Below are 19,159 nucleotides of genomic sequence, written 5' to 3'. Positions count from 1 at the left end.
ACCAGGTTGGTCACAGGGATGGAGCAGCTCTGGCATCAGGAAGGGCTGAGAGAATTGGGGCTGTTCAGCCTGCAGTGAGGTGACCTAACCACAACCTTCCAGTGCCTGAAGGAGCCACCAAAAACATGGAGAGGGACTATTCAAAAGGGCCTGGAGTGACAGGACAAGGGAGAATGGCTTCACATTGCCAGGGAGTAGGTTTGGAGTAGATAATGGGAAGAAATTGTTCCCTGTGAGGGTGGCGAGAGCCTGGCAGAGGTTTCTTAGAGAAGCTGTGGTTGCACAACCCCTGGAAGTGTTGAAGGCCAGGCTGGACAAGGCTGGGAGCAACTTGAGACAGTGGAAGGTGTCCCTGCCCATGGCTGGGGTGGAAGCGGATGGGCTTTAAAGGACCCTTCCAGCCCAAACCACCCAATGATTCCATGATATATGAGCAAGGAACACTGCTGGGTTTAAGGGATGTTGTGTTTGAAAGGCCTGCAAGGGTGCTGCAGCATCAGAGAGCTGTTCTCCTGCAGGACCTTTTTACCCAGGGACAAGGGTTTGTATTTAGCTGGGGACTGGAGCAGGCTGTGTCCTCAGCAAGCTTCCACCCCTGCTCCCCTCCTGGGGCGAGCCATTCCATCTCCCCTGGAGCCTGTGTTCCAAACCTGGGTCCCATTAAACCTGGGATGATGCTGCTGTGCCTCCTGTCTCCTTGGGTGAGTCCCTCCTTGGGCTGTGCATGGATCCAAGGGCAGCCAGGCCCTCCCAGGGCCCCTGCAGCTCCTGCTGCCCACAGCAGGGTTTGAGGCCTACCTGAGGCCCTGATGAGTAAATGCCAATTAAATATAACTCATATTCTGTCTGTGGCTCAGTGGGACACCCAGACATGCTCTCCAGCCCTGCGTGTGCCATCAGATGGGATGAGCAGCTCTCTCACTCAGGGTTCATGCCAGGACAGGGTGCCCTGGGGCAGGGGTGAGGGGCACACATTCCAGGGCCATGTCCTGGAGCCCAGGCCCAGCCAAACCCCACAGCGAACACTGAGAGAAACCTGGAGAGAATAATCCAGCTCCTCTGGGGCCTGGTGGCTGTGTCAGACTCGGGGCACGTTTGGTGGAGGGAGAGGGAGAAGAGGCAAGGTGGGGTTCTGCACCAGGAGAAGGGTTTGCTGTGGGTAACCAGGGCTGCATTTTCCTTTGCGGGCTGGTTTTATCGACCTCTGCAAACCCAGCCAGCGAGGGCGAAACAAGAACACACTGAAATCATGGAACCATGGGATGGCTTGGGTTGGAAGGGACCTCTAAAGGGCATCCAGTCCAGCCCTGCTGCAAGGAGCACACACACCTCCCACACACTGAGAGTCTCTCTAAAAATTGGTTTTTCTGTACTTTGAAATGACACAATCCAGTGGCAGGGATGTGCACTGGCATTTCTGAAGGCCACCGGCATACATTGTGCAGGGACTGGGGCCAGTGGTTTGAATTTTCATGGGTTAAGGGCTCTCTGTCTTCACTGCTTAATCACAGCCAGCCACATATGGACAGCAGGGACATCCTTGTCTTCTTTGGAGACATAATAAAATCATTCACATGCTGGAGGATGCCATAACAAAAAAAAATTACTTTATGTGCTGTGCCAGCCAACTTCCCTTAAAACCAAGCCCTGCCATGTGCTTTATTCCCTGGCATTCAATTTATAAAGTGTTTCCCATTTCTTTTTTTGAATCAGGACAGAAAATACTGTCATGCCAGGGACTGTCAGGTGATTTTTCACTGTGCAAAGCAAAAATAATTTCAATTCTCAAGCAGCCATGGGAGGCCCTGCATCAGGCACTGTCCTGGTACCTGAAATCAACTCAGCAGAGGGACTCCAGTTTCTCAGCAGCCATGGAAAAATGCACTGGGCCCTCCTGTAAGCTTGTTACTGAGATTGGAGGCATTTCACGGGATGGGTGGAGACTTAAGGGAAAAAAAAGAATTATATATTGATGCTCAGCTGTTTCATATTTATATGCTAATGTATCAAATGCAGAGTAATGGCCAAGAGCTGCAAACCTTGGCCCAAGCCAGGGCGTCCTGAGGCCCACAGAGCAGAGCCACTCACACCAGTGGGGCCTCTGCAGGAGCCAGGGAACAGCTCAGAACACAAACAACTGAGAGAAAAACTTCTCAGAGATCCATTAAAAAAAAGGCTGGTGCCAAATCAATAGAGACTGCGCGATGGATTAGCTGATGTATGAAACAGGAAAGAGTGAATTGTGTGTTCACCTCTCCTGCACTCGCTTTTGGCACATCCCACCTGCCCCCCATGGCCTGGAAGGAGATCAGGTGGATTTGTGGGCACACAAAAAGTTACCCCAAAGAACTGGACTCAGAACTGTTTTTACCACATTTTTTCCCTTCAATTGCATATAGTCACAAATAGATTCTTTCTGCTTCTTTATACCCTGAGCTGACTCAGAAGCTAATTCACAAGGTATTTAGTGTAAATCGCTTCTGACAATAGTCAGAATTCCAATTCCATGGCAATTCTAACCTGTCATACCCAGTATGAACCAAATATCAAGATCCTACTCTCGCTCTTAAATAACAAATTTTACACTTAGAAAAGGCTTTTCAGTTTTTAGGAACTCACAGTGGTTGACCTGATCTTATTTGCCAGCCATTCTTAGAAAAGAAGAAGCAGTATATAATATTTTGCTGTCTAATTATGAGGCCAAATTCAGTGGTCTGTCTGCTGCTCTCATGCACTGATGTTTGTATTGCAGTAAAAGCTAAAAAATGCATTTAGAATAAAGCAGAGATGCACTGGCCAAGCCTCTCTGCACAGCAGAGGTGTCCTCCCCCTCATGCTACCAGTTCCCATTTTCTCCTCATCTCTGGTTCACCTGCAGTTCCCCTCCCTATTCTGGGCTTCCCTGGGATCCTGAGAATCCCTCCCAGCTTTTGCCTTAGGAATGAGGGTCTAGCCACATGGATATCATGACATATAATCATGACATAGCGATGGGATCATGGAAATATTTGAGTGGAAAAGGACTTTAAGGCTCATCCCATCTCATTCCACCCCCTGCCATGGGCAGGGACACCTCCCACTGTCCCAGGCTGCTCCAAGCCCCATCCAGCCTGGCCTGGGGCACTGCCAGGGATCCAGGGGCAGCCACAGCTGCTCTGGGCACCCTGGGCCAGGGCCTGCCCACCCTCCCAGCCAGCAATTCCTAATTCCCAATGTGCCAAAATCTGTGCCTGCCCTCTGGCAGTGGGAGCCATTGCCTGGGTGCTGTCCCTGCCTGCCTTGTCCCCAGGGGCTGTGCAGCTCTCCTGGAGCCCCTGGAGGCCCTGGCAGGGGCTCTGAGGTGTCCCTGGAGCTTCTCTGGTGCAGCTGAACAGCCCCAGCTGTGCCAGGCTGGCTCCAGAGCAGAGGGGCTCCAGCCCTATTGCAAAGGCCTGGAGTTGCTGGGATTTTCTCCCTGGAGTGCACCAGGCCCAGTTCCCAGCTGTGTTTCACAGAGAGCTGCCATGATCCAAGGACCCTCAAGAGCCTCACACATCCAGGACAGGTTTCCAGGGAAAAAAGTGAGCTCCAGAGATGCAACAATGGAAACAATAACCCAGCTCTGTGTTTGGCAAATGAACAAGGGCCTGTGTCCAGAGACAGGGCGGAGGCACGAGGGGCTGATGCCACCCAGCCAGGGCAGCCATGGCTCTGAAACCATGGGGATTGTTTGCTCTGGTTCCTTTCCAGGGCCATCCTGATGATTTGGAAGTGGGGGAATTTCAAGGAAACATTTGAGATGCTCGTCCAAGCCTTGTTTTAAAACATGGCTCAGCAAAACGAGTCCCTGTTTCACACAGGAAGGCTGCTCACTGCACAACAGGGCAGTGCTGGAGGCAGAGCGGAGGCCATCAGGCTTCTGGGGCCACCAAAGACCAGCAGGATTCCCCAACACTCTCCACCAGGTGCTGGAAGGAAAAATATGAAAAGTCTTTGGGGTGCAGTATGACCCAATTAAAATAAAAAATAAAACAGATCCCTAAGTAACTGTGCTGTTAAAGGTCTATCCCCTTCTCTGGAGACAGGTCCATCCCCTTCTCTTCTCAGAGGGATGCTTGCTAATAAATCAGGAGTGCTTTGTTCATCTGCCAGCTTCCCCACAGGCTGGCTGGGTGGTCTTCCTGTGAGTTAAATCCCTTTAACCTCAGTATCTCTATCTGCGAGATGGGTAGGAAAAATACATACTTCCTATATATTCCCTTCTCCCCTTTAATGTCAAACTCTGAAACAAATGCAAAACAATTAAGAAATCTGAGGTGTTGCTGCTATTTTTTTGCTTAGCAAAAGCCAAAACTCCTGGGTGAGGAGTTCTTTTAGCCTTTTTTTAATATAGAGGAGATCCAAGAGGGGAGGTGGGCAAAGACTGCCAGATCCTGAATGGGACCCCTTCTAAGCAGGAGGATTTGGGCAGACTGGTAATGTCCTGCCTAGACAGGATGTCAGGAACTGTCTGGAAACATCTCATCCTGCCTTGGGCACAGCAGGCACAGGGGCACCATGACCTGCAGTGGACAGCCAGGCTTCAGGGTGCTTACCCAATCCACTCAAGTTTCCCAGTGCTCACTAAGCCAGGGCTCACTCAGCCTCCTTATTATTGTACAGTTTTACCTGACCTTGGGTTTTAGCTAATTGCTTTTTCCCTTGGATTACTTGGACAAGGCTTTTATGTAACAGTTCTTGCTGAGATGTAAAACACAAGGGAATGGAACATGGGCCCTGCAGGTTGGTACTTAGGTGGCTCTGACAAGAGTGTGGTCAAGAGCATGGTACAAAATGGCAAATCTGAGCATCCACAGTGTCCTCTGAGTCAAGGAGCTGTGGCTTAAACCACAGAGGAAACCATCCAGAGGAAACTGGATTTGTTTTCCAAAGCAGCCAATCTAGACATAATTTTGCCACCTTGGACCTTTATATTCTCCAGCTCCCCTCTTACTGAGCTTTAGGGAAAATGTCAGGATTGCATTTTGTTGTGTTCTATCATCAGTCCCACAATTTCCCGATGCAAACTGCAAGGAGTCAGCCAACAGTGGGAACAGAAGAAAACACTTCACTGCTATTGTGAAAGCGTAGGTATAATGTATCTATTTGCTGAATTACAGAAAATTCCTTTCCTCCTGCAGCTGAGTGCTGGCAAAATTAGTCACTTAATTCTGAAAGAATTAATTTCTCTCTCAAAAAAAAAAAAAAACAGCAATTACTTCAATGTCATGGCAGCACACACTAGCGCTGTGTGAGATGTCTCTCACCATCTCCTCAATGCAGTTCCAACCCAAACCTTGGAAATATAAAGGAAAAAAAAAAAACAAAAACAAAAACAAAACATCATTTTGGCAGCAGTTTAGCACTGAGGTGTCCTGGGGAAGTGCTACCCATTGTGCCAAGTCTGGATTTGGGGGAGCATCTCCAGTGAGCATCATTTCGAGCATGCTTTGAGCAGCTGCCCCTGCTCTCACAGGAGGCTGACTGCACCTCCCTGCGTGCTGCTAAATCCTCCCCAGAGCATGCACAGAGACCAGCAGCCTCTGAAACAGCACAGACCAGCATTCTGTGCACCTCTCAGCCATCCCACAGGACCAGGGCTCCGAGGGGCTTTGCTGGGTGGTGCAGGATGAGCAGGGTGGGTGTGGGGGCCCAGGCTTTTGGCTTCACCCTCCGAGAGCAAATGCAAATTATCTTGCTCTCCAAGCTAGTGGGAATAAAATCCTTACAGGCCATAAATTACACCGAGCCCCTCTAGGATCCACAGCTCACCCTCCCAAAAAAAAATCAGCTCTCTTGCCTTCGGCCAGGGCTCAGTCAAACGTATGGGTGGAGCACGGGCGGATTCCCAATGATATCATGGAAGGATGTGGGTTTGCCTGCAAATTCCTGTGTCTTCTCCTGAGCTAATTTCACTCTTTGTTTACTCTTATCAGGGCTTCTGCAGCCAAGAATTAATTAGCAGCACTGCCTTAGTACATTGGGGTCCTACCAGTTCAAGTCATTGTATGCACACAAAGCCAAGGAGATTTGCACAGCCTAAAACAATTTTTTAAAAGGAAGTCACTACTAAGCAATATTACTGGTTGAAAAATCAACTAATTATACCAGCAAAAATAAACACTGAAGGAGAGGCCAACTCTCCAGTTTCACCATATATAAAGCAAGCAGTGCTCATGGCTTGGAAGAAGATGCTTTCGTAAGGACTTTGACATTTTGTTTTAGCTGCTGAAGAACTTTCTGTCTGACTGCCCTCCACCATGCCAGGTACCTGGACAGGTCAGGCCAGAGAGCCTCACTTAATGCACTGCCTGGGGCTGTGCATTTTTGCTTTTGTTCTGGTTTTTGTGGGAGATATTTTGGGGGGGTTGTTTTTTGGGGATTTTTGGGGTTTTTAAAAAAATTATTTGTTTATAAGAAGGACAAAAAGAGTCCAAACACAGTGATACTTTGTCACACAGCACTAATTCAGTTACTTGAAGTGAGACACGCAGAGGCTATTTGCTTCCTGTAGTTACTAAGTAAATAAATCGCGAGTAGATTAAGTGCAGGGTGATGAAGCCAACATTGTACAATATCCCCCGGCCGACGCTTACATTTCCGAGATAAGATACACGCCGTAAAGGCTGATGAACTACAGACTTTCCCATGAAACTCCTACAACCACCACTACTAAAAAAACCACCTAGCCATACTTGCTAAAATAAACATTTATATGCACAGATAATCCCCACGCCTCGATGGGTGCTGAGCTGCTGGAAAAAGCTGTGCCAGGGAGTGCTGAACCTGCAGGGCTCTGCCAGGGGCTCCTCTGGCATCTTCCCAAACTATTGACAGCAGCTGGGACACCTCGGGAAGTGGGAGCAAATTCAGGCTGCACATCCCAAAGCAGAACAAGCAGCAAGACCAAGCACGGAAATAAAGAGACACGGAGCTGCTGCCAGGGCTGGAGCCCCTCTGCTCTGGAGCCAGCCTGGCACAGCTGGGGCTGTTCAGCTGCACCAGAGAAGCTCCAGGGACACCTCAGAGCCCCTGCCAGGGCCTGCAGGGGCTCCAGGAGAGCTGCACAGCCCCTGGGGACAAGGCAGGCAGGGACAGCACCCAGGCAATGGCTCCCACGGCCAGAGGGCAGGCACAGATTTTGGCACATTGGGAATTAGGAATTGCTGGCTGGGAGGGTGGGCAGGCCCTGGCCCAGGGTGCCCAGAGCAGCTGTGGCTGCCCCTGGATCCCTGGCAGTGCCCCAGGCCAGGCTGGATGGGGCTCAGAGCAGCCTGTGCTAGCAAAAGTTGTTCCTGTCCATGGCCGGGAATGGGACAGGATGAGCTTGAAGTTCCAACCCAAACCACACTGTGATCCTATGATTTTTTTTTCCTTATTTCTTTTAGGTAGAAGAAAAGCTTTAGTAAATATTTTCACACCATAATTTTCATGCCGATGAGAGCATCAGACCAAGATAATAAGAGTCTCATTTCCTCTTAGGAAACCAAATGAGAAATGAGGCTTGGAAAGAGGCTCCTGGAGTCAGCCACTCTGTCACCCAGCTCCCTGGGGGATTACCCACAGGAAACACAATTTCCCTCTTCTTCAGGGGCATTGTGCTAGGAAATTCTCCTGGAACAAATGCCCCTCCCAGGGAGCTCCCACCTCCATGGATTTCCTCTTGAGACAAAGGCCATGTCCCAGGTATGATAGGTAGATGTGTTGAGACATAAAAGTGTTTCTGGCCTACAAGAGCTATTTATTTATTTTCCTGAGGTGTGGGAAATGGGACATTGGGTGGTCCTTTGCCAGACAAAATCAACTCCAGAATCCAAATCATTTTAGCATGGGACACTGAAAGCCAGTCAAGCAACTTATTCAAGTGTTCTATGTGACAATTTGAGCTCCGGAACTGCTTAGGGTGGAAAGAGACCTTAATATCATAACTGCCATGGGCCAGGACACTTTCCTCTGGACCAGGTCTCTCAAAGCTACATTTCTGCCCAGTCAAGACTAGGGATACTGTTTAATTTGGGTGTTTTGTGACATTTTAACTCTGTTTTTCTGCCTATTTTTGTGCCTGGGATGGGAAGGCTGCAACACGGCCTTGAGACAAAGCAGCACAGCCCCTGGAACCTGAGATGAGCAGCTCTGGTGCTTACACAAGGAGGGCTCATCAGGTAGCCCTGAATGAAAACCATGCCAAAATCATGTACTGGGGCTCATTACACACAAATCTCAGAATAAAGATAAGCCAGCCTAACCATCTGGATACGTATGTCATACAATAGTACACACAATTTGGGTTTTGCTCTTAAATCCTCCTGTCCCCAGAAAAGAAAATGAAGTTAGCTCTAAACACGTTTCTTTTTCTACTAAAAACATCTAAATTGGAAAGTCCTTGAGCAAGCTGTTCCTTTTCTATTCCAAATCTTAAAGCAAATAAAACCATCAATGATGTCCCCCAGAAGTTAACAATTGAATTGGAAGAAGGAAATGCAAGGAGGCAGGTCGCCCTTCAATACTAGGTATTTATTTTCTTGTATTAAGTGTTCCTAGTAGACAAGTGAAAGAAAATAGCTCAATTTTTGCCTTCCACAATGTCACTTCTAAGAATCATTTTTGCAGTTCCAGGAAAGATCAATCACATTATTGCTGGCAGTAAGTAGCACTCCCACAAGCTGTTAAATTCTTTACCTGCAGACAAGTGGCTCTTGAATAGCTAAAAAACCCTGTTTCCTGCCTTTTGAAGATATGAAAGAGACTCAAAAGGATTATGAAATCACTGTAGCAGATAACCTTCACGCAGCAGCATCATCAAAAGGCAAGGATAAACAACAAAATTCATCCAGTATCCAGCAGTGTAACGTCAATAAGTCCCAAGTGGAGAGGAGCAGCCTTCAGAAAAACCAAGATCTACAAGGAGAGTTCTTGGTGAGTATAAGGAAAGGATGTATCATGACTGACACCAGTATTATATACATTTCTATATATGTGTGTGTGTTTGTGTGTATGCGTGTGTCTTTAATAGCACATGACACTTCAGATGAAAGAAACCCCAAATCTGGGGTAAAAATTAACAAAAGTGCCAGCATGATACAGAAGTGTATTTCTCAATTTAAAATAAAAATATCCTGCAGTCTAGACTGGGAGTCTGGGGCCAAAAACTCCTGGGGTCACCTTGTCTGGAAGAGACAAGCCCACCCTCAAGGAAGTGCAGAAAGGGTCTGTCTGTTGTGCATATCCCACAATCACATGTGGCCACCTGAAATTGTGGGATTTTTGATTGGTTGCTCTTTTCATAAAGCCCTGCAGTCCTCTGCATGAGGTATGCACTGGGACTGAAATTGGGCAGCCCCTCTTTCTTCCCTGGCCTTTCTCTGCAGATTTTTCCCTTTGTTGCTTGCTTCCCTCATAGCTGGTCCATGATCAAAGTCACCATGAGGGAAACAGGGAGCTTGTGGTGTTGCACAGGCCAAACACAAATGTCCAGGCAGGAACACCTCTGTCTTTAAAGGTGTTCTAGCACAAAAATACTTACAACAAAAGCTGTAAGTACTTTCAAGCCCTCCCTGATACCAGAAAAAATTGAGGATGCTCTACCTGCCATGACAGCAAGTCTTGTTTTCAGGTTTATTAAAAGTACTTTAGGTTATTTTGACATCTCATTTCAAATAAATTCACTGGGCACTTGTTTTGACTGGGCATACTGGGTTTGCACAGCATTCCACAAATCATGGGACTACAGCATGAGCACTAGGAAACTCAGTGCTCTGCACTTTGAAAATTCACAAGAAAATCATAATTGGCATTATTTATGACCTATCAGTGTTAGCACCCTCACAGTCCTGGGGGATTTCTTCTTCCTCAAGAGGCAGGATTGGCCTCTTCTTCTTCCTCAAGAGGCAGGATTGCTCCATGGATGGCTCAGCATCTGGGTGGGTGAGCCATGGACCAACACCTCAGAAGTGAAAAGGAGATGATCAGCTGGTCACACTTGAGGTTTGGCTGGCAGGGCTAATGAGCATCAGCAAAAATACCCTCCCAGCAGTGTGAACTTTGATTTCCAGCACAGACAGATCCTCCTGCACTTGTAGCTCATGACACTGGGGAGAGGGGTTTGAACTACACAGGAAGAAGGGTTTAGAAGACAGCACCAGATGTATTTCCTGAGCAAGGAGTGTCTGGGTGCTGCCATGGTACAGTTCTGCTGCTAACTCCTCTGAGCATAGATAGCACCAATTTCTGCCCTAACCAACCTCACCTGGAAGGCTAAATCAGCTGAAAAGGTGTTAATTAAGAACTATTCACCTGGAGCCAGGTTGATAAGTGTTTGCCCCAGTGACCAAACCAAAAAAGGGGCAGATCAGGCACTCTGCAAACTCTCTCTCTACTCGGGGCAGTGAAATACATGATGCCAAAGAGTAAATTTTCATCTGTGCTTTGATCCCAGTCCAGATGCTGCCCTGTCTGTGTCATCCCCATCACTCCATGACCCAGCTCTGGATGAGTGAAGCCGAGTAGAGGACAGCCTGTGCTTGAGTTCCCAGAGGATGAACCATGTACCAGCAGGTAACAGCAAGCCAAAACTTTGAGATTAACATTCTGATGGCTCATATTTTGTCCGTCATCACTGACAGAGGACTTGTAGAAAGATGTCTCACCTGCAGTGACAAATGAACTCATGCTTTGAAGCTAACATCTTCCCTTGAATTGCTCCCATTATTCCATGCCTTAGACTGCCAGCACTGTGTGTACATCTTCTTTTGAGCCAAACCCACCAGAATTACTGGATTTTATATTATATCACCAAGTGGCAGGACGAGATAATGACACATGTCCCCTTCACATGCCACTTTCCACAAGGCCTAGAAGGGATCATCATACTTTATTTTATGATCAACGGGTCATTCATCTATATCTGCTTTGAAGCCACAATAGACTTTTTGCCAATCACTAATAGAAACTAAATAAACACAGCCAAACAGTGTCATCTATCTGTGTGGTGAGTAATTGTGAGGGGCTCCTCTTTAAATAGATGCTTAAGTAAATATAGAAATATCATTTTACAAATGCTGGCTCAAAGAGTTGTTGGGGAACTACAAAGAAAGGACATCTCACTTAGGTATGTACGCAAAGAAGTACAAACGTGGGCCTAATAGCATTATCAAGCAAATACCAAAATAATTTAATTCAGCTTTTATTGCCCCCTGTGCGTGTTCTTCAGTGCTCACCACACTCATGATGTGCCTTTCTACTTCCAAAGCCTCGCTCACAAAAATGACCTTTTTATTGAATGCTTTCCTTCTATCAGGCAGCACTTTATTTCCCAGGGAGGCTGTTGAGGGACTATTTCATATATAGTTTGTGTGAGGGTTACAACGCATTTGATGACAGGTTATAATGCAGATGCATGATCTTTCTGGACCCTCTCTGTGTCTCTGTGTTTATTAATGACCCTGCAGCTCCGAGCCCGAAGCACTGGGTGTTCTGGCTGACGCAAGTTATTTTGCTCTCAAGGGCAATCCTCCCTGCCGTGTCCTTGGGGCACAGCATTCACCCTCACCTCTCCACCTGCCGTGTCCGGCTGTGCCCTGGCTCCAGAGGTGTAGGTTTCTCAGTGCCATATGGAGCTCCCTGCTACCTGCAGCACAGCAATTTAAATATTAAGGATGCGTTTGTTTGGAAAGTTCAGCTCTCGGTGAGCAGCGCTCAGTTAACTGCAGGAAGAGGGAAGTAGAAATGGGAAGAGGAAGCAATGGGGAATCATAAAGGGTTTCAAAAGCTTTAGCAATCGTCTGCAGATCAGACACGGGGCTGGTGACACCCAATGATGCCTGCCAGCACAAAACCACGGTGGCTCACCTGACCACCTGAGTGGGGCTGAAAGATTTATCTCCTGGCAAATAATGGAGATGGTGGTGGAGAGGGAGCAGGCAGACATGAAAGAGAGTGGGGCACAGGAAATTGCTTCCAGGCAGGAAACTTTGGCTCCCAAATCTGTAGGAAGAAGGAAACAGGTCTCCTAGGGTTTCTGGTGTTTGAGCATTGAATGTCATTGTATTTCTGCTGTTCTTCTTCAACTCCCCTCCACAGCTCAGTCCCTTCTACCTCTACAACTCACAGCCTCCTCTATTCCTATCACTAAAACTCTTGAATCAGAAAGGAAGAAAAACACAGACCTTTTGCAGTACCACTCCCACTGTAAAAAGAATGAGTTGCCAGGAGAAAAAGGTCAGGATTCCTGGGACTTGGACCCAGAGAGAGGGAGATGGTAATAGGACACAGCTCTTTGCAAGAGGTCATCCTGATTTCTTCAGCTGCCAGGGCTCAGAGCTTGGAATGATTTCATGGTGAAATGGCACATTATTCTTTGTGCTCTATCCAATGGGGTCATGCACTCACTTTTTAGAGAAATGTCTGCTCTGTCACTGCTGCAGACAGTGGGACCTGTGGCCAGAAATATGGGCTGGGCATAGCCTGGATTGTGGGCAGCAGGGCAGGGGGATCCTGCCCCTGTGCCCCTGGGCTCAGGTGAGAGCCCACCTGCAGAGCTGCCCCAGCCCTGGCTCCAGCAGCACAAGGAGCTGGAGCTGCTGCAGGGAATCCAGAGGAGGCCACGGAGCTGCTGCCAGGGCTGGAGCCCCTCTGCTCTGGAGCCAGCCTGGCACAGCTGGGGCTGTTCAGCTGCACCAGAGAAGCTCCAGGGACACCTCAGAGCCCCTGCCAGGGCCTCCAGGGGCTCCAGGAGAGCTGCACAGCCCCTGGGGACAAGGCAGGCAGGGACAGCACCCAGGCAATGGCTCCCACGGCCACAGGGCAGGCACAGATTTTGGCACATTGGGAATTAGGAATTGCTGGCTGGGAGGGTGGGCAGGCCCTGGCCCAGGGTGCCCAGAGCAGCTGTGGCTGCCCCTGGATCCCTGGCAGTGCCCCAGGCCAGGCTGGATGGGGCTGGGAGCAACCTGGTCTAATGGAAGATGTCCCAACCCTCAGCAGGGGGTGGAATGTGATAATTTTCAAGGTCCATGGCAGGGGGTGGAATGAGATGCTCTTCAAGGTCCTTTCCAACCAAAACCATTCTGACTCCAAGAAAGCAGCTGCTCCCAGCTGGGCAGTGGCACCATCTCCCCTGAGCAGCTGCAGACCTCCCAGGATGGACTCGTCTGTTGGGTTCCAAAGCAGAGATCCCAAAAACAAACTTGTCTGAGCTGCAGTTCCCTCACCCATGCCTTACCCCTGTCCCACCTGGACCACCCAGCTCCCTGGACATCTCCTGGGCTGAGCAGGCTTCCCACGTGGGTGAATCACCCACACTGCAATGGGTGTCCAGGAGAAGGAGTTGTACTCTGAAGGGGTTTGTCTCCTCTCAGGGACTCTCAGGAGATACTAAGAAAATATTAGACCAGAAATCTCACTTTCTTCTATCAAAATATATGTGAAGTGAATGCCTTCTAATGCATGGTCCAGCCAGGCAAGTGCCAATAGTGAAATAAATGCTTTCAATCAGTGTCAGATGGTGTTTGAGGCATTGAGCTTTCCCTACCCAGCCTGGTGAACAGAGATGAAGTGACTTGGCAGATGCTGGAGCAGAAATCCACACTGCCCTCAGGGGCATGGATAATGGCATGGGATTTCTGTACATTACAGCATTCCTTTAACACCATGTCATCTAATGACAGACTTTCTTCTCTTTTTTGGGGGGTAGGGAGATAGAAATTAGGTTTGTTGTATGGTTTCCTCCCTCTTAGCTGTTTCTCAGTTTTCAGATAGACTGTGCATTACACGTTAACCGTGAATAAAAAAATTTCAGTTCTGCCTGGCAGTGGGTGCCCTTGGAGTCTGGGAGGGGAGAAACTGCTCCTGCTGACTGCCAGGAGCTGACCTGCACTGGGGCAATAACACAGAGAGGTGAAAACCTGTTAGTAGCACAGCCACAGCGGGGTAAACTGAGGAACGGGGTGGCACAGGTGAAAAAGGTGTTGTGGAACAGAGAGGGCACAGGATGGGGCAGCATGGAGGTGCCAAGGGTGAAGGATGGCAGGGAGAGGAGAATGAGGACAATGACAACCAAGAGGAAGAAGTAGCTGGGAATCCCCAGCCCCAGGGAACCTCCAGGGCTGAGGCTGGGCAGGGCAGCACCACAGGCTGAGGAGTTCTTATGTGTTCTGTGATGTCCCCTGTGCTGGCACTCCTGGGACACCTGCAGTGCTGGGGACAGCTCTGGGCCCTCAGCACAAGAGAGACACCGAGGGGCTGGAGCGTGTCCAGGGCAGGGAACGGAGCTGGGAAGGGGCTGGAGCCCCAGGAGAGGCTGAGGGAGCTGGGCAGGGGCTGAGCCTGGAGCAAAGGAGGCTCAGGGGGGCCCTTGTGGCTCTGCACAGCTCCTGACAGGAGGGGACAGCCGGGGGGTTGGGCTGTGCTCCAGGGAACAGGGACAGGAGCAGAGGGAACGGCCTCAGGCTGGGCATGGGCAGGCTCAGTTGGATATTGGGGAAAATCCCTCCATGGAAAGGGCTGTCCAGCCCTGGCACAGCTGCCCTGGGCAGTGGTGGAGTCCCCATCCTGGAGGGGTTTAAAAGCTGTATGGAGGTGGCACTTGGGGACAGGGGGTAGCAGTGATCTGGGCAGTGCTGAGGCAATAGTTGGACTCAATGATCTTGGGCAACCTAAACAATTCTGTGATTTTATGCATATTACCACATATTTCCCATTGTTCAACTGCAAGATGCTCCGGAGCTGTGGCATGGCTCACATCCTTCATCCCAGGGCTGCATCCCAGCCAGTGCTCTGTGAGAGCCCTGATTGGGACAGGAGGTGTGACTTGCAGCAGGACTCTGCAGGCAGGGAGGTAGCACTTAAAATAGTTCAGGTGTACAGAAAATGAATCCTTTCTTCTGAGGCTCTGCCTAGTTTTGTGTTCCCGGTAAGTCAGAGCAATTAAGAGAGCTCTCTGGCTTTGCTCGATCTAATTTACCACATTTTTCCATAATGAATATGTTGCAGAACGGTTTGACTAGTCTGGACTAAAGGCACTTTGAGAGCAGTACCAATTTTCCTTAGCTGCTGTTCTGCAGAGTGACAGGGAGATGACGCCCTGAGACCCAACCTGGGGCTCGCCACAGGGATGGGGACAATGTGTCACCGTGTTCCAGCTGTGACCCGGCAGGCTGGGACCTTGCTGCCCGTCCTTTTTATCATAGGAAGCGTCCAAGGCCAGGTTGGATGGAGCTTGGAGAAACCTGATCTAGAGGAAGGTGTCCCTGCCCATGGCAGGGGGTGGGACTGGATGGGCTTTAAAATCCCTTCCAGCCTGAACCATCCCAGGATCCTGAGATCTTCCCAAGCGACCGAGTGCTGGTGGAGAAACCCTGAGAGCTCTGAACCCCTCTGACAGGCACCTTTGGAGGTGAGGCTGCTCTTTGTTGGAGTCAGTAAGGTCTTGAGAAACCCGAGTTGCTCACTTCCTAGCACATCACCATAAACAGAGAGAGTAATAATAATAATAATAATAATAATAATAATAATAATAATAATACTTAGCACTAAGGACAACAACTGTCAGGGCTGTGAATGGGATGGTTCTTGCAAAGCTCTGTTTATGGTGCCTGTGATATCAGAAAGTGTGGCAGGAGGTCGGCGGCTCGGATTTCTTGAGGGCTTTAGGAGGTGGTAATTGTCTCACTTTTGCTTTAAAGCCGTGTTAATTATGGTTTTAAACAGTGGCTGTAAAGTCATCCTTTAATTCTTTGTGAAGTGCTCTTCCCTGTCTCTGTGATTTGGGAGGCAGGTGAGTGTTGGAAAGCACTGGGACCAGGTCACAATTAAGTACCCTCCCTGGGACCAGCAAACACATAAAAACCTTTTTAATTTTGCTGATGGTAATTGATACACTTTAATATCTAAGGTCTTTCTCTGAACTTGAAGGCACAGTTAGCCTAGGACCTCTTACAGTGAACTTTTCCCCTTTGCTGTAAATCAGTTTTCTTCTCTATTCCATATTTGGTGTTGGGTGGTTTGGCTTTGTGTCATTAAATGATGCCAGCAGACCCCCCAAAAAATCATAAATTAAAAAAAAAAAGAATGTCTCCAATACACTTTGGATATTTCAGACCTAAAATTACTTTTGTGTCTTTGAAAAAACCCTCAAATATTAACAAAAATGGGAGATGGAGAGCCATGTTCTGCAATCTCTAGAAGAGCCACAGGTATCTCAGTCAGTACAGCTGTTTTTACCTCCTCACAGAATATGTAATTTTTCTTCTTAAATGGAGAGAACAAGTCTGGGCCTCCTTTGGATTAATCATTGCTATCAGATGGCATGCCTTCTTCCCTCCAGATAAAATGAATGTGCAGGTTTGGGTAATGTGCTTTTGAAAATCCAATCTTTAAATTACACTTTACTTCTAATACTTCTTTTTTTTCTTCGCTTTATGCAATTTGGATTGTGAAATCAGGGAAGTCAGTTCCTGCCCAATCCTATATTTCTTGTTTACCTGAAACTCCCTTACATGAGGTTGAAAGAAATTTTCTCATCCTGAAGGTAGTGACTATCAGACAGAGTTTCAGTTTTATTTTTTTAGCTCTAGCTACTTTCCCATTCTCAAGCAATTTCCATCACTTGGAAATTTCAGAGGAAAAAAAAATCAATTCCCAGCAGGTTTCTTTTCCTGGAACCAAGCCATGTGCAAGACTGTCATGAAAGCATTTCTGTTTGGTTTAATATTTGTAAAAAGTTATTAAAGAATCCCAACCCTACATTTAGACAAATGAGGACTTTTCAATTGTCTGTTTTAATACACTGGCCCTACTAATTCATAAATTATTGGGTATGAAGAGCTATTCCTACTGTCTAGACTACCCACCTGAGTAACTCGGGGCAGAAAGACTCTCTGCACTCGTACAGGTTTAAACCAGCTGGAGCTCATCTGCTGAATACCACCAAAACCTCATTTCACAATTATTATTGACAAAACATCCACCACAACCAGCGGTTAATTACTCCACCTGGATCATTACTGCTGAAAAATGATGCTTCACTTCTCAGTTGTGTCCTCCTAGCACAGCATCTACCTTTTCTTTTTTTCAGCCATGCAGATATTTCGTGGCTAAGTCGTTGCAGATAAAAGATGTTGCTTGCCTCAGCTGTCCTGATTTTGGTGAATCTTTTAATTATTTGCATGCAACTTCTCCCTTCTCTCTCAAACATCCCAAAAAGGCATAACACATCTAAGTCCAAAATACTGTAATCTAGACCTATAATGCTCCCAGAGAGCTGCAATATGAAGGTGCGTCTAATAATTTTGTTATTTTAAGTGAGTATTTGTGTTGGATTTGAGGACGAGAAATCCAGACTGTGTTCCTTAGAGCAGTGTAACTGTGATGATCCACATGTAAAAGGTCAGGGCTTCATAAAGTCCTTGATTGCAGATGTCTGATAGTTGGATTATTTTTTTATGTCAAGCTGTAGGTCAGAAAGAGGAACACTGATGCTGATCAACTCACCATAAACATGAGAATTTTCTTTTTACAACAGGCCAGTCCCTGTCTCTGACGGGACAAAATTCCCACTAGTGTCACTGGGAATTTTGCTTGTTAGAGTCTGTGAAAAGCATAGGCTGTTATGTTGCCATCTGTGAGGACATGAGTAATGTTCAAGGGAGAGAAATCAGCTCCACAGTGCATCTGGCCAGGCCACTGCAATAAATACAGAGAGACACATAAATGATGGTAAGGTTACGACCTATCCCATTAAAAAGGAAGGAACTCCAAAATTACACCCCTACCTGCCAGCAATAGGAAATACAGAAGCTGGAGTTTTTCCTCTTGCTTTGCTTGCTACTCTCCCATCCCTTTTATAACTATTTCCTTCTGCCAAATAGGGTTTGGGGTGGTTTTGTTTGATTTTAGTGAAGGTGTTGTGGGCTCCTCCCGCTGTTAAATGGATCTGCAGGGCAGTGACACCTTGCACATCCCTGCCTTGTGGCTGCATCTGAGTAGCCCATCTCTCAGGAGCTGATAAATCCTCCTAAGGCCAGAATTCAGGGATTGGCTTGATATCATTAGGGCTAAAATGCTGCTTTTAAGTGATGGACACCCCACCCTTCCCCAGCGCTCCTGGGCATTGGTGTTGCAATGTTTGTGTATGCCAGAGTCCAGGAGGCAGTGGGTCCTCACTTGGGAAGCACCCTGAGGTCCTGGAATCGTGGAAACACGGAGTAGTTTGGGTTGGAAGGGATCTCTGTTTCCAATCTCCCTGCCACGGGTGAGTCTGCAGGCAAATGTGGCTGAAACCAAAGTCTTGGTCTCCTCTGAGGTGTCAGGAGGAGAAATCATAGGGTAACAAATTCCCCAGTTTCTCATGTCAGCCCCAGCTCTTTCCATACACTCTGTTGTTGCCGATAGGTAACTACAGGTAACTACAAATAAAACATTGCAGTTTGTGCAAATGCACTAACTTGAAATAAAGAGGATTTTGATTTACACTACTGAAACTGAAATACTGAAAGAGGGGTACCAGCTGTACTGTCTGCATGTGCTTATCTTCAAAGTTACAAAGAGAAAAAATCCACTTTCTGAGAGCTTACACACCAAAACAAATCTGAAAACTTATATTCCTAATTTGGACATCTGAAACACAGAAGTACAGGTACAATACAAACGAAGAGTTGCAACTAAGGTGGTGCATTAACATAATATATTTTATACTAACATTGAGTCAGACCCTGCTGTATCCTAAGGAGCTAGGAGCAGGCAAACGCCAAAGGCACTGAGATTTCTGAGCTGGACTGCTGGAGGAAGAAGCAAGCCTTTTTCACACCATAGCCTGTCCCAGCTAAAGGGATTGTCAAGCTTTCCTTTATCTGTAAAATCAAATATTGTATCTGTCTCCATTCCTCCACTTCACATCTTCCCTCCTGTGTCCCCTCTGCCTGGCCTGTGCTCCCCAATGACACTGTGCTCTCCTGCCCAGCTCCAGCATCATCCCGTCCCAGACTGTCTGACCTCAATCCCCCTCACCTCCTGGTCACAAATCCCACTGGTGACATTCAGCAGGAGCTGGGCTGGCCCCACTGGTGACACAGCTCTGCTGCCATGGTTATTTGAGGCACAGAGGTGGCAGGTCTGAGTGTGTCAGAGAGTGACCACCAGAGAGGGC

The sequence above is a fragment of the Ammospiza nelsoni genome, chromosome Z (genome assembly GCF_027579445.1).
Source record: "Ammospiza nelsoni isolate bAmmNel1 chromosome Z, bAmmNel1.pri, whole genome shotgun sequence".
Taxonomy (NCBI): domain Eukaryota; kingdom Metazoa; phylum Chordata; class Aves; order Passeriformes; family Passerellidae; genus Ammospiza; species Ammospiza nelsoni.
Note: the sequence above shows the minus strand (reverse complement) of the source record.